The sequence below is a fragment of the Gouania willdenowi genome, chromosome 16, assembly GCF_900634775.1.
Source record: "Gouania willdenowi chromosome 16, fGouWil2.1, whole genome shotgun sequence".
NCBI lineage: Eukaryota > Metazoa > Chordata > Actinopteri > Blenniiformes > Gobiesocidae > Gouania > Gouania willdenowi.
In genome coordinates, this window is record NC_041059.1 from 33,671,902 (window position 1) to 33,684,483 (window position 12,582).

The 12,582-nt window shown below is 42.4% G+C and overlaps 1 long non-coding RNA gene across 1 annotated transcript; it reads left to right on the top strand.

Annotated features, from left to right (window-relative positions):
• Window positions 1-248: 248 nt before the first annotated feature.
• On the top strand, window positions 249-11,453 carry LOC114478308 (uncharacterized). The gene is made up of 3 exons (XR_003675836.1): window positions 249-380; window positions 1,390-1,529; window positions 11,270-11,453. It is a non-coding gene; the product is annotated as an uncharacterized LOC114478308 (long non-coding RNA).
• The last annotated feature ends 1,129 nt before the right edge of the window (window positions 11,454-12,582 follow it).

Here is a 12,582-nt window from a genome sequence, read left to right on the forward strand (position 1 = left end):
CAGCAAGTTTGCATATTTTTTTCTAGTAAAGTCAACTGATTATATTTTAAAGTGTAGTAGATTGAAGTTCTGTTGTGTAATATCCCACTGTTGTGCAGTAATGAAGCAAAAGATGCAGACGTGAACTGTGGACCATTATCAGTAACAATGACAATGGTCTCGGGATTACCATGACAACTGAAGAAGGAAGTGAGGAAGCGAATAACGTCATCAGCAGTGGCAGTGTGTGAAAAAGCTAATACAGGCCACTTGGAATAATAGTCTGTCAGTGTGATAGCAAACCTGCAGGGGGGAGCAGCTGTATCAAAGGGTCCAACAATATCAAGGCCAAGCTTTTTCCACGGTTTATCTGGAAGCGGGACAGGTTGGAGAGGTGCAGGGTGAGTACAGGCTGTTTTATCATTAGACTGGCAAAGAACACGAGAAGCTATGCAAGCCTGTACATGAATCAATCTTCGGTCACCAGTCCAGCTCACGCAGGCACTGCTTCGTGCGTATGATCCCCTGATGACATTTGTGTTCTGTTGTTCTGAGATCTTCAAATCGCCTCAAAAACTCACCATGCAGTACTCCTAACATAGATGAGTACCTGCGGAGGTGATCATCTGATGGTGTGACTTCCTTCAGGGTTTGCATGTCAGTGAAATTGTTGCTCTCCAGTTGCCTTGAAAGAAACTGTAACTTGGCCATGAAAGCCTTCACCAGGTTGTGCATTTCATGGACGAAAAAGCCCTTGCTTTGCAGTTTGGGGTTCAGTGCAGTCACGTCAACAGCAAATGCAAAATCTGTCATTCATTTCTCATCTGAGAGCTCTGGGATGTCTTTGCCTTTCTTCTCACAAAACTCTTAGATCTCTGCTTTCAGTTCCCAGACTCTTTTTAGGACTTTGCCGAGGCTGAGCCATCAGATAGCTGTGTGATAGCTAATGTCACCATGTTCAGTCTCGTGTTCCTCTAAAAGTGCAACAAACTGCCTGTGATTCAAAGCTCGTGCCCTGATGAAGTCCACTATTTTATTTACAACATTAATCACATGGTCAATTTTAAGCACTGACTTGCACAACACATGCTGATATAAAATACAATGCAAAAATACCACTTTCTGATCTGCGTTGATTTCACTCACTTTATCTTGCATACGTTTCAACAGCTCGACATTTTTCCCTGTTAGATTTTGAAGAAGGACTCATTTTATCGCTGCTTAGTGCAGAAAGAACCTGCTGAGGAAATGTACTGGTCTGTTGCAAGATGGGTGAAATGTGCTTTAATTTTTACAGTGTTAAAAATATCCTGTACCTTAGTCCTATTTGCCCCAAAGACACTCCATTCCACAATAGGCCAAAGCCACCCATCCATCCATCAATTTTCTGACACTTGTTTCTGTTTTCAGGTTTGGGGTGTCTGCTAGTGCCTATCTCTAGCTCTCAATGGGTGTAAGGCAGGGGTACACCCTGGACAGGGCGCCAGTCCATTGCAGGCCAAAGCCGTTCTTGCAATTATTGGCCTACATCTTGTGTTAGGCCAGGCTTGGTAAGTTATTTTTATTGGAAGTGCCGTATTATTATTATAAATCCTCAAAGTTGAGGAGGATAGAATGGGATCTGATGAATGACTGTGAAACTGTGTAAACGCTCTCACGTCCTGGCAGGGATGTACACAGGCGTTATGATGACTTGTGACAACTCCCTCAGCAGTTATTATGGCCTCATACTGACTGCCAGTAGCTGCACATCTGCTGTGTGGCACTGCTTTTTAACAGTGATGTGCCCACAGCTACACCAGCTCTCATTTATATTCTAAACAACTTACAGGAACACATGTTGTGCTGTCAAGCCCTCAGCTATGAATAGTGCAGTTGTATATTCTCTTTTGGTTTGTGTACAAAGTATCCCAATTAGTCAGTATTTTCTGCCTTGTCCTGTAACGTAATGTTGCTCATAAATGTCCAGTTTTCAGGGCTTCCATTGAATTCAGGAGGTAAACACCGTTGGATGCGATCCAACCTTTAAGTAAGTGGCAAAGTTATGTTAATCAAAAGAAAGAGGAATTCCAACATCTCGAACAGAGAAAAAAAGCTCTCATAAAATAGAAAAAGTTATTCCATTCATAATTAATTCTGACCAAACCGCATTCATTAAAGGAACTCATCCAAGAACATATGTAGATTGTCCAATTTAGTACATTACTCAGCCACACATCATCGTAAATCAATCATAGCCACCTTAGTTGCAGAAAAAGCTTTTGACAGAGTAAGCTGGTCCTTTCTCATTAACACCCTCCAAAGATTTGGCACAAAACTTCACTTTGCACTGGGGGACCAGGCAAGGGTGCCCACTCTCCCCCTCTCTGTTTATCATACTCATAGAAACCTTAGCAGCAGTTATCCATCAGAACGTCCACATAACTGGAATCCAAACCCCCAACATGCACCATAAAATTAGTCTCTATGCAGATGATATATTAATTTTCATTCATAATCCACAACCATCACTACAGTAAGTTATCAAAGTTATAAGATAATTTTCCCATATATCTGACTACTCTATCAACTAGAACAAATTGTCCATACTCCCATTAAACGTCAACAGTCTGGATGTGGCATCCCATACAACACCTATCTCCCTATGCACAGGTCACATTACCCCTTTAGGCATCCACATCTCCACCAGGCTGTCAGAGCAAATCAAGCTGCATTCTTCAAAACAACAAATGATGATCTCAAACGATGGATAAACCTCCCACTATCCACCTTAGGCTGAATAGCAACAGTTAAGATGATAATCCTCTCCAAAATCAACTATCAACTATCAATGATTCCGACCAGTGCCGACCCAGGTCACAGAGGTATTGCACAAAGAAACTATTTAGTAAAAATAGTGTGATTTTCTATGGTGGTGTTTTATAAAGCAGCTTTAATCAACACAAGCTACAAAAGCCCCATCCATTGTATGGGGATTTGTCTAAAAAATATTTACAAATACATCCACAGTTTTCACGTGTTTTACAGATGCACAAATATATCCACAATTTACACGTGTTTTACCATGTATGTGTGTGTATTTATCATGAAGGATCATGTGTAAATCTTCAATTGTGCTCATGAATTGTATAAAGTACGTTTGTGGATCGACCGGTGTGTGCATTTATTTTTTAGACAAACATAAGTCACCTTTGCTCAGATTCACACACACTGTCAACCAAGTGTTGTAGTTTTTTTTTTTTTTTGTCTGCACATGCTGTCAAAGGTCAACACTACAAGAAGTGCGATTCAAGGAAGAGAAATGGAAGGGTGGGGAAGAGTTGATTACTGTAAAGTGAGAGTGAGATGTGAAGTTGTTGGCGTGAGGCTTAACTATAATGGTGGTGGCTGTGGGCAGAGGGAAGGAGTGAGTGGTAATACCTGAAACAGGTATTTGGGATCAACGTGTCTAAAGTTAAGCCCACTACAAGTTTTATCCCACAGTCCAAGGCATGCTAGTGCATCGTAGACCAATGTATGTGCAAGATACTGCCACTGTAAACCCAACCCAGGCAAGCCCCCTCCCCGGCCGAGCAGCCCTCCAGACGCCCCCAAGACACCAAGCCGAGAGGCAGCCACCGCCCCCCACACACACACCCGAGAAAGCACCTAGAAGCCGAGGAGCCGGCGCACTCCGCCACCGCCCCCAACTCCCCAACCCCAAGGCGTTGGTGTTAGTAAAGAGTGGTGCTGGCAGTTCGCTTGCAGGCTAGATCATTAGGCTAAGAAATCAAGATTAAATGCAGTTAAAAAAGGAGTCCAGCGCTCCTCAAAGCAGGTTATTTTATTTTTTCTGAGAGCTGACATCTTTTCCATGGAAATATATTCGATGAGGAGATTTTGCCATTGGTTTATGTTTAAGGACTTTTTTTTATCTTTCCAATTCCCTAATATTGTTTTTTTTGCTATGGTGAGTGTCGTGGGGAACAGAGCCATAAGGCATGTAAATAAGAATCAATAGTTCCCTGGGTGCACTGGGAGCAGATGTCTGTTGGGGAGAAGCCCATTTGATACATTTTCTGTTGGGTAATGTGAGATCTGTGGAGGACTTTGTATTGAATTAGCTGAAGGTTTGTGTTTTTTGTCATCTCAAAAGTATTACAACAAATTTCTGTCCAGAAATTGGTGTTCGTGGAGATTGAAAGTTCAGCTTCTCATTTAGCGATTGGTAAGTGATTAGAGTTAATGTTCGAGAGTGCTCTATATATTTTTGAGAGTTTTTTTTGATTTTGTTGAGATTTTCTTCATATATATGGCCAGTTCTGGAGGTTGTAAGGTAATTGGATCGACAGAAGTGTTTTTCTTGATTGTTTCTGTTACTTGTAAGTACTGTAAAAAAAATACTTTTATTCATATTGAATGTTTGGATTAGATTGTTATATGTCATGAGCTTGTTATTTTGAAAGAGGTCCTGGAGATGAGTGATTCCACTTTCTTCCCATATCTTCAGATAGAGCAGTGTTTTTTTAATTCTAAAGTCGGGGTTGTGCCAGATTGGAGACAACATGCTAGTTTTTAATTAAATATTCGTAATGTCCAAAGCTTTCCACCATGCAGTCAGGGTGGAGGCAATCAGTGGGTTTTTCAAACAGTTGTGACATTTGAGGGTCGTAGTGATAAAAGGGAGATCAGAGAGTTTAATATGTTTGCAGTCTAGCTGTTCTATTTCTATTTCTATTTCTTGTGTTGAAGTATTCTTTTTGTTTTTGCCATTCTGTTAAGTATAATATTTGGTTTGCTAAGTAATAATGCATAAAGTTAGGGGCTTCTAAACCACCCTCGCTTTTATTTTTTTGGAGGGTTGAAACACTTATTTTAGGTTTTTTATTCCTAGCATAGAATTTTGTAATTGCAGAATCTAATCTTTGGAAGCATTTGTTGGTGGTTTCAGTGGCATCATAGAGAACAAATAGTTTATTTTAGGTAAGATTTTCATTTTAACTGAAGCTATTCTGCCAAGGAGTGAGATGGGGAGATTGTTCCATCTTCGCAGATCATCTGTGACTTTATCCAACAGCGAATCCAGGTGCAGTTTAATTAATTCATTTAAGTTTGGTGATATATTTAAGCCTAGATATTTAATTGTATTTGTGGGGGAGGGGTATTGTTGGTTTTGGCTTACTGGGTTCCATGAATTTTTTGTTAAAGGGAGGATTGATGATTTTGACCAGTTAATGGAATAGTCTGATAATTTAGAGAAGCTGTTTATTAGTTTAAATCAGAATCAGAATCAACTTTATTGACCAAGTAATGTATTGAATACACACAAGGAATTTGTCTTGGTGAACTGTGCTCTCTCTGATAGTGTAAACATTAAATAATAACAATCAACTAGAATAAATAAAAATATATAAAAAAGAAGTATAAACATAAATATAAAGAGTTGTTAGACTAATATGTGCAAACTAAATAAAATAACAAGATAATAATAATAATAATAATAATAATAATAATAATAATAATAATAATAATAATAATAATAATAATAATAATAATAATAATGAAATGAAATAAAAATACAATAATAATAATAAGATAATAGTGCAGTAGTGCATTGATGAGTAGTGCAGGTGAACATTTAAATGAAAATATTATGTCCATGAACATTCTCAGTGACAGGTTGATCCAGGGTTGTTATGTTTAGTTCCATGGTTATTTCACAGTAACAGAAACAGGTCTGACACTCTATGACTGTTTAGAGTTGATCAGAGTGACAGCCTGGGGGAAGAAACTGTTTTTATGGCGGGTAGTTTTGGCTTACAGTGATCTGTAGCGTCTGCCGGAGGGGAGGAGTTTAAACAGGTTGTGTGCAGGGTGTGAGGGGTCTGCAGTGATGCTACCTGCCCGTTTCCTGACCCTGGACAGGTATAAGTCTTGGATGGAGGGCAGATCAACACCAATGATCTTTTCTGCAGTCCTGATTATCCTTTGTCGTCTGTGTCTGTCTAGTTTGGTTGTAGATCCAAACCAGACGGTGATGGAGGTGCACAGAACAGACTGAATGATGGAGGTGTAGAACATGATCAGCAGCTCCTGGGGCAGGTTGAACTTCCTCAGCTGACGCAGGAAGTACATCCTCTGCTGTGCCTTTTTCCTGGTTGTGTCTATGTGGGAGGTCCACTTCAGGTCCTGTGAGATTGTGGATCCCAGGAACTTGAAGGAGTCCACGGTAGCCACTTTGCTATTCAGAATGGTAAGGGGGGAGTGGGGGGGATTTCTCCTGAAGTCCACTGTCATCTCCACAGTCTTGAGTGGGTTCAGTTCCAGATGGTTCTGACTGCACCAGAGAGCCAGCTGTTCCACCTCCATCCCTGATGAGACCGATGACGGTGGTGTCGTCTGCAAACTTCAGGAGTTTCACTTCTAATACTTCTTCTAATACTTCTTCTAATGAGGATTGGGGTTCTTCCAAATAGAGTAAAATATCATCCGCATAAAGATTAATTTTGTGTTCTGAGATGGATGAGTGGATTCCTTTAATAACAGTATTCTGACGTACAGCTGGTGCAAGAGGTTCAACAAATATTGCAAAAAGCAAAGGTGAGAGTGGGCAACCTTGTCTCGTTCCCCTCTGCAGTGTGAAGCTTTGGGATGTTATTTTGTTTGTGGTTACTGAGGCCTTAGGTTTAGTGTACAGGGTGAGATACATTGTATGAATGATTCTCCAAAGCCAAATTTGCCAAAGACAGCTAGGAGGAATGACCAGTTGACTCTATCGAATGTTTTTTCTGCGTCGAGTGACAAGATTATTGTTTACTTTTTAGAGTTTTGTGCCATGTTGATGAAATTAAACAGTCTTCTAACATTGTCTGTGGAGTGTCTATTTTTAATGAATCCTGTCTGGTCTTGGTATATAATTGACTGTACTACTTTCTCTAACCTGGAAGTGAGTGCTTTGGAAATTATTTTTAGGTCTGTGTTAATAAGTGAAATGGGACGGTAACTTGAGGGTAACATGGGGTTTTTGTCTGGTTTAAGTAATAATTTAATGTTAGCTGTATTCATGTGACCTCCTACATAACCTTTATTTTTAATCTCTGTTACTACTCTGAAAAAAAGCGGAGCCAGCATTGACCAGAAATGTTTTAAGAATTCGGCAGGGAACCCATCTGGACCGGGTGCTTTGCCTGTTGACATGCTATCCAAAGCATTTTGTAATTCTTGTAAGCTTAATGGTGAGTCTAAAGTGGTTTTCTGATCTATGGTGAGCTGTGGTAGGTTTAAGTTATTGAGGAAGGTTTTAATATCTTCAGGGTCAGGGTTTAAGTTAGATGAGTATAGATTTTGATAATAATCATGAAAAACCTTATTAATGTCCTGAGGTAAGTTTAAAGTTTGACCTGAATTTTCAGAAATTGCCGCTATAAAGGAATTTTCTTTGTTGTGTTTGAGCTGATTTGCTAAATATCCAAAATAATTTTTGTATTTTGGAGATTTTTGAATAAAAGTCGGGTTAGCTGCGTATTCATCTGTAAGTTTCTTAATTTTTTCTTCAATCGTTTTTTTATTTCTGCTATCTGTTCCTGTTTTTTCTTGTAAGAAGAGTATGATATAATCTTCCCTCTGATGACAGCCTTGCCGGTTTCCCAAAGTAAGGACGGTGACATTTCCAGAGAATTGTTTGTTAATAGAAAGTCCTCCCATTCTTTTCTTATAATTCGGTCGTCATTATTGGGGGCATAGAGATCTAGAATTGTGAAACATTTATTGTAGATTACCATTTTGATAATAATAATATATCTACCCTCTGGGTCTATGGTGGAGTTGATTATGTTAAAGAGTAATCTTTTGTTGAAAAGAACAGACTCCTCTTTGTTTGGAATTGAAACATGAATTACATATCTTGCTAAAATTTGAGTCTGTCAGAGATTTTTCTTCTGATTTAAGTAAGTGAGTTTCTTGAAAGAAGACAATGTCTGCATTTAATCTCGATACATAATCAAATATCTTAATCTTTTTAGCCTGCGAGCGAATGCCACGCACATTCCAGGATATTATTGAAAAGTGAGACATAGAAAATAATGGTGATTAGTCCATACAAATGTAAGCATAACCTGAACTGTCGCTGGGCAACACGGACTTTCAACTCCCTCCAAAGATTTTCTATGGAGTTGAGATCTGGAGACTGGCTAGGCCACTCCAGAACCTTGAAATGCTTCTTACGAAGCCACTCCTTTGTTGCCCGGGTGGTGTGTTTGGGATCATTGTCGTGCTGAAAGACCCAGCCACGTTTCATCTTCAGTGCCCTTGCTGATGGAAGGAGGTTTTCACTCAAAATCTCACGATACATGGCCCAATTCATACTTTCTTTTACACAGATCAGTCGTCCTGGTCCCTTTGCAGAGAAACAGCCCAAAAGCATTACATTACCACCCCATGCTTTACAATAGGTATGGTGTTCTTTCTCCTCCAAACACGAGTTGTTTTTACCAAAAAGTTCTATTTTGGTTTTATCTGACCATATGACATTTGCCCAATCCTCTTCTGGATCATCCAAACTCTCTCTAGCAAACTTCAGACGGTCCCGGACATGTACTGGCTTAAGCAGGGGGATACGTCTGGCCCTGCAGGATTCGAGTCCCTGGTGGCGTAGTGTGTTACTGATGGTAGCCTTTGTTACTTTGGTCCCAGCTCTCTGCAGGTCATTCACTAGATCCCCCTGTGTGGTTCTGGGATTTTTGCTCACAGTTCTTGTGATCATTTTGACCCCACGGGGTGAGATTATCAGTGGTCTTGTATGTCTTCCATTTTCTAATAATTGCTCCCACAGTTGATTTCTTTACACCAAGCTGCTTACCTATTGCAGATTCAGTCTTCCCAGCCTGGTGCAGGTCTACAATTTTGTTTCTGGTGTCCTTTGACAGCTCTTTGGTCTTGCTCCCAATTTCAGTTTTAATTTACACCAAAAAACCGTGACGTTTCGGGCTGACCGCCCTTCATCAGGCATGAGTTGCAGCTTTTAGGCACACCTATTTTTGTAGTGTGCATGATTGAACAGGGTAGTCACATGATACATGTCAGCCATAGTGAATGGACATTTATCTTGTATATATATATATATATATACAGTCGCCATGTGTACTAACTTTATACACTACATATACACAAAAATATACACTACATATATACAAAAATAAACACTACATATATACAAAAATATACACTATATATATTTAAAACATTTTTTTACACTATTTACAAATATAACATTCAGGAGTCCATCACTGGGTCAGGAGCCAAAGCAGTTGAACCCTCACGTCAACCCTGTGGCGATGAAGCTGGTATGTGGGTCTCAATGCCAGCTACTGGAAGTTTCCCCTCTCCGGCCGGCGTGGGGAAAGAGATGGAGTGCACCGAGAAGGAGAACCTCACCTCCCATTTCGGCTGGCGTGTCTTGGAAGGAGGGGGTGCTCCACAGCTTCGATCCTCCATCCGTAGTGGCAAGAAGCCCGCAGCGGCATCCCGGTGTATCTGCTCCTGAGGCAACCAGTCGCTGGTCCTGTATCCACTCCGATATCTGCGTTGTGGAGAACGGCCCCTTGGCTGATCATCCCTCTGGAAATCTCTGTCGACAGACCTGCAACCAACTCTGCCACAGTCACAGTGACAGACAGGCCGCTAGTCTCTGTGTGTCCGTGGGTCTCCCCGGAAGGATGGACTATGACCACCACGCTCATCCTCACATTGCTGTGCCTTCAGGGTTCTCACTTCCATCTGTAAGCTGTCCATCCTGGATGTGAGTCATTCCACAGCATGGAAGAGCTTCTCTGCAGCATCAGAGTTGGCGCCCACAACACCATAGAGAGAGGACACCACAGCAACATGAGATGGAGAAAAAGGTGCAGCAGTTACGGTTGCTTTCAGGGACAGCCTGACCCGCTCACAGTGACCAGCTCAGTGCCTCCTCCATGTCAGTCACTTCTTGCTCATGGCATTTAGCTTGAAGAGCAGGATCAAGTCCAGCAAGAAAACGCCTGAATTTCTCACCATCCAGTGCAGCTTTGTCATAGTTTGGAAATGCCTCTGCCACAAGCCTGGAGATGTCAGCAGCATAAACCACCAAACTTTCATCCACCTGGCGAGGTCTTGCAGATACACACGTCTGAAAGTATAATAGGAACTGCTTCTGTCCAAAAGCCTACTTTAATCTCTCTTTCATCCATTCAAAGTCACACTGTACATCCGGGGGAAAGCTATCCCACAACAGAAAAGCTGCTCCATCCAGTCTAGTTGGCAGAAGATTCACCAAATTAGCATGAAAAATCCAGCGGCCTGCGCGTCCCATCTAGGCGTGCATCGCGGCTTTAAACTACTTAATCCATGTGCTAAATGGCTTCTGGTCGTCCCCACAAAATGGCGGTGGGAGCTCCACTTTAACACCACTCACGTCAGCAGCCCATGAAGCAGCAGGTTTGGAATAATCCTCATCCATGTCACAGTCCAACGTTTCAGGCTTCCACGTCAAAAACATGCTGTTTCCCGGGCTAACACAAGCACTGCTAGCCAGAAAAAAATCCGACTAGGAAGTCCAGTAATTGTCCACAAAATAAACAGTCAAAGCCAGCACACTCTCCAGTTACCGCTTCCACCAATGTAACGTCCGAGTTATAGGGGCTCTAACTTGCTGTGGAAGACAAGAACACACGACTTATGCTCTTGGAGCGCCAGGACGGATGCCTCTGTTTATTTATCTTTACACAACACCTCCTGTAACCACAGGACGCATACTGATGACGTCACTCACATACAAGGCGCATCATAACAGCACAGCACCAATTGTATTGTTAGCCTCTCTGGTAGCTAGCCTGATGCAGTGTATGTGTGTGCACGAATGTTTGAGTGCGTGTTTGTGTGCTCGCGCATGCAAGTGTTTGAGTAGGTTTATGTGCATGCACTCGCACGAGTGTTTTTTTTTAATTTTAGTTTCATCAGCTTAAGCAGGATTTAATTGTGCTTTATATATAGACTTAACTTGTACACAATGGTGGTAATAGTTTAAAGATAAAGTCTGGTCTGTAATGCAGTGAGGCTGGGTTAATTACATTTAGATTGAGGTTAAAGTAATTTATCACATCTACTTAGATTTGTTTGATTTTTTTAAGGTACTTGATGTGTTAGTGTATGTGTGTTTTGTTCTTTGGGGTACTAACTTGCCTTAACCTAATCCTGCAAATAAAAAGTTATTCATTTAGTTGTTGTAAATTGTGCTATAACACATACTAATGCTATACTATCTTTCTCATTTCATCAGAAAACATCAAACAATGACAGACTTCATGATGATAAACACAGAGAGAAGCTGTGACTGAGATCATCCTCTACATGATGATCACTGACATGAGGCCTGTGTCCATAGATGAAGATGAAGTTTCACTACAATCATCCTCATCTTTAATCCAGGTCACATTCTGCCCTCAACGACACATTTTACATTTTACAAAGCTCAGGACGTTGCGGAGTCTAGGGTACGGCAGAGGGTACTGATGAGCAAAGTGGCACAAGGAAGAGCTGGCCTGGGTAGTGGTAGAACTCACTTTAATAAAGCAAAGAAGAGAGAGAGGAGGGCGCTGATCCTCGAGGAGGTGCGAGCAGGACTAGAGGAGAAGCGGGCCAGCCAGATGGTGGGAATGCGGCAGCAGGGAGCCTGGATGAGATGGGAGCAAGCGCTGGAGCGTAAGATCACATGGACCGAGCTGTGGAAAGCTGAGCCCCACCGAATCAAATTCTTGATCCAGGCGGTTTATGACGTGCTGCCTAGCCCATCCAACCTTTGCATCTGGGGGAAGGCAGAGACACCGGCTTGCCCCCTCTGCCAGAGGAGAGGAACCTTGGAGCACATCCTCAGCTGCTGTTCGAAAGCCCTGGGTGAAGGGCGCTACCGCTGGAGACACGGCCAGGTCCTTAAGGCAATAGCTAATTCCATCTGCTGCGGGATTAGCCACAGCAAGAGCCTTCGCCCAGTGAAGAAGAGCATTACTTTCGTCAGAGCTGGGGAGAAGGTTGCAGTGACCACCCAAAATACCTCCCCTGGCCTGTTGGCAACGGCGCGTGATTGGGTGCTAAAGGTTGACCTGGGGAAGCAACTAAAGTTCCCCGAAGAGGTCGCAAAAACAACTTTGAGGCCAGACATTGTGATTACTTCAGTAGCCACCAAGCAGGTAGTTCTTCTGGAGCTTACTGTGCCGTGGGAGGACCGGATGGAGGAGGCCCATGAGAGGAAGAGGGCTAAGTACTCCGAGCTAGTGGAGGAGTGCGGGAGCAATGGTTGGCGGGCAAGATGCCAACCCATTGAAGTAGGATGCAGAGGATTTGCGGGCCAGTCTCTCTGCAGGGCCTACAAGATGCTGGGTATTGCTGGAGCCAGCCAGCGAAAGGCCATCAAGTTGGCCACAGATGCAGCAGAAGTGGCATCAAGGTGGCTGTGGATCAGAAGAGGAGAGGAGTGGCACGTAGGGTAGCGCTACCTGGGCACAAGCTGGGGCTTGATCAACCCCAGTTGGGTCGCCTGGAGGAGGGGGTCTGATTGTTGAAAGACCCGAAACCCCCTGTGATCCCAGGTTACAT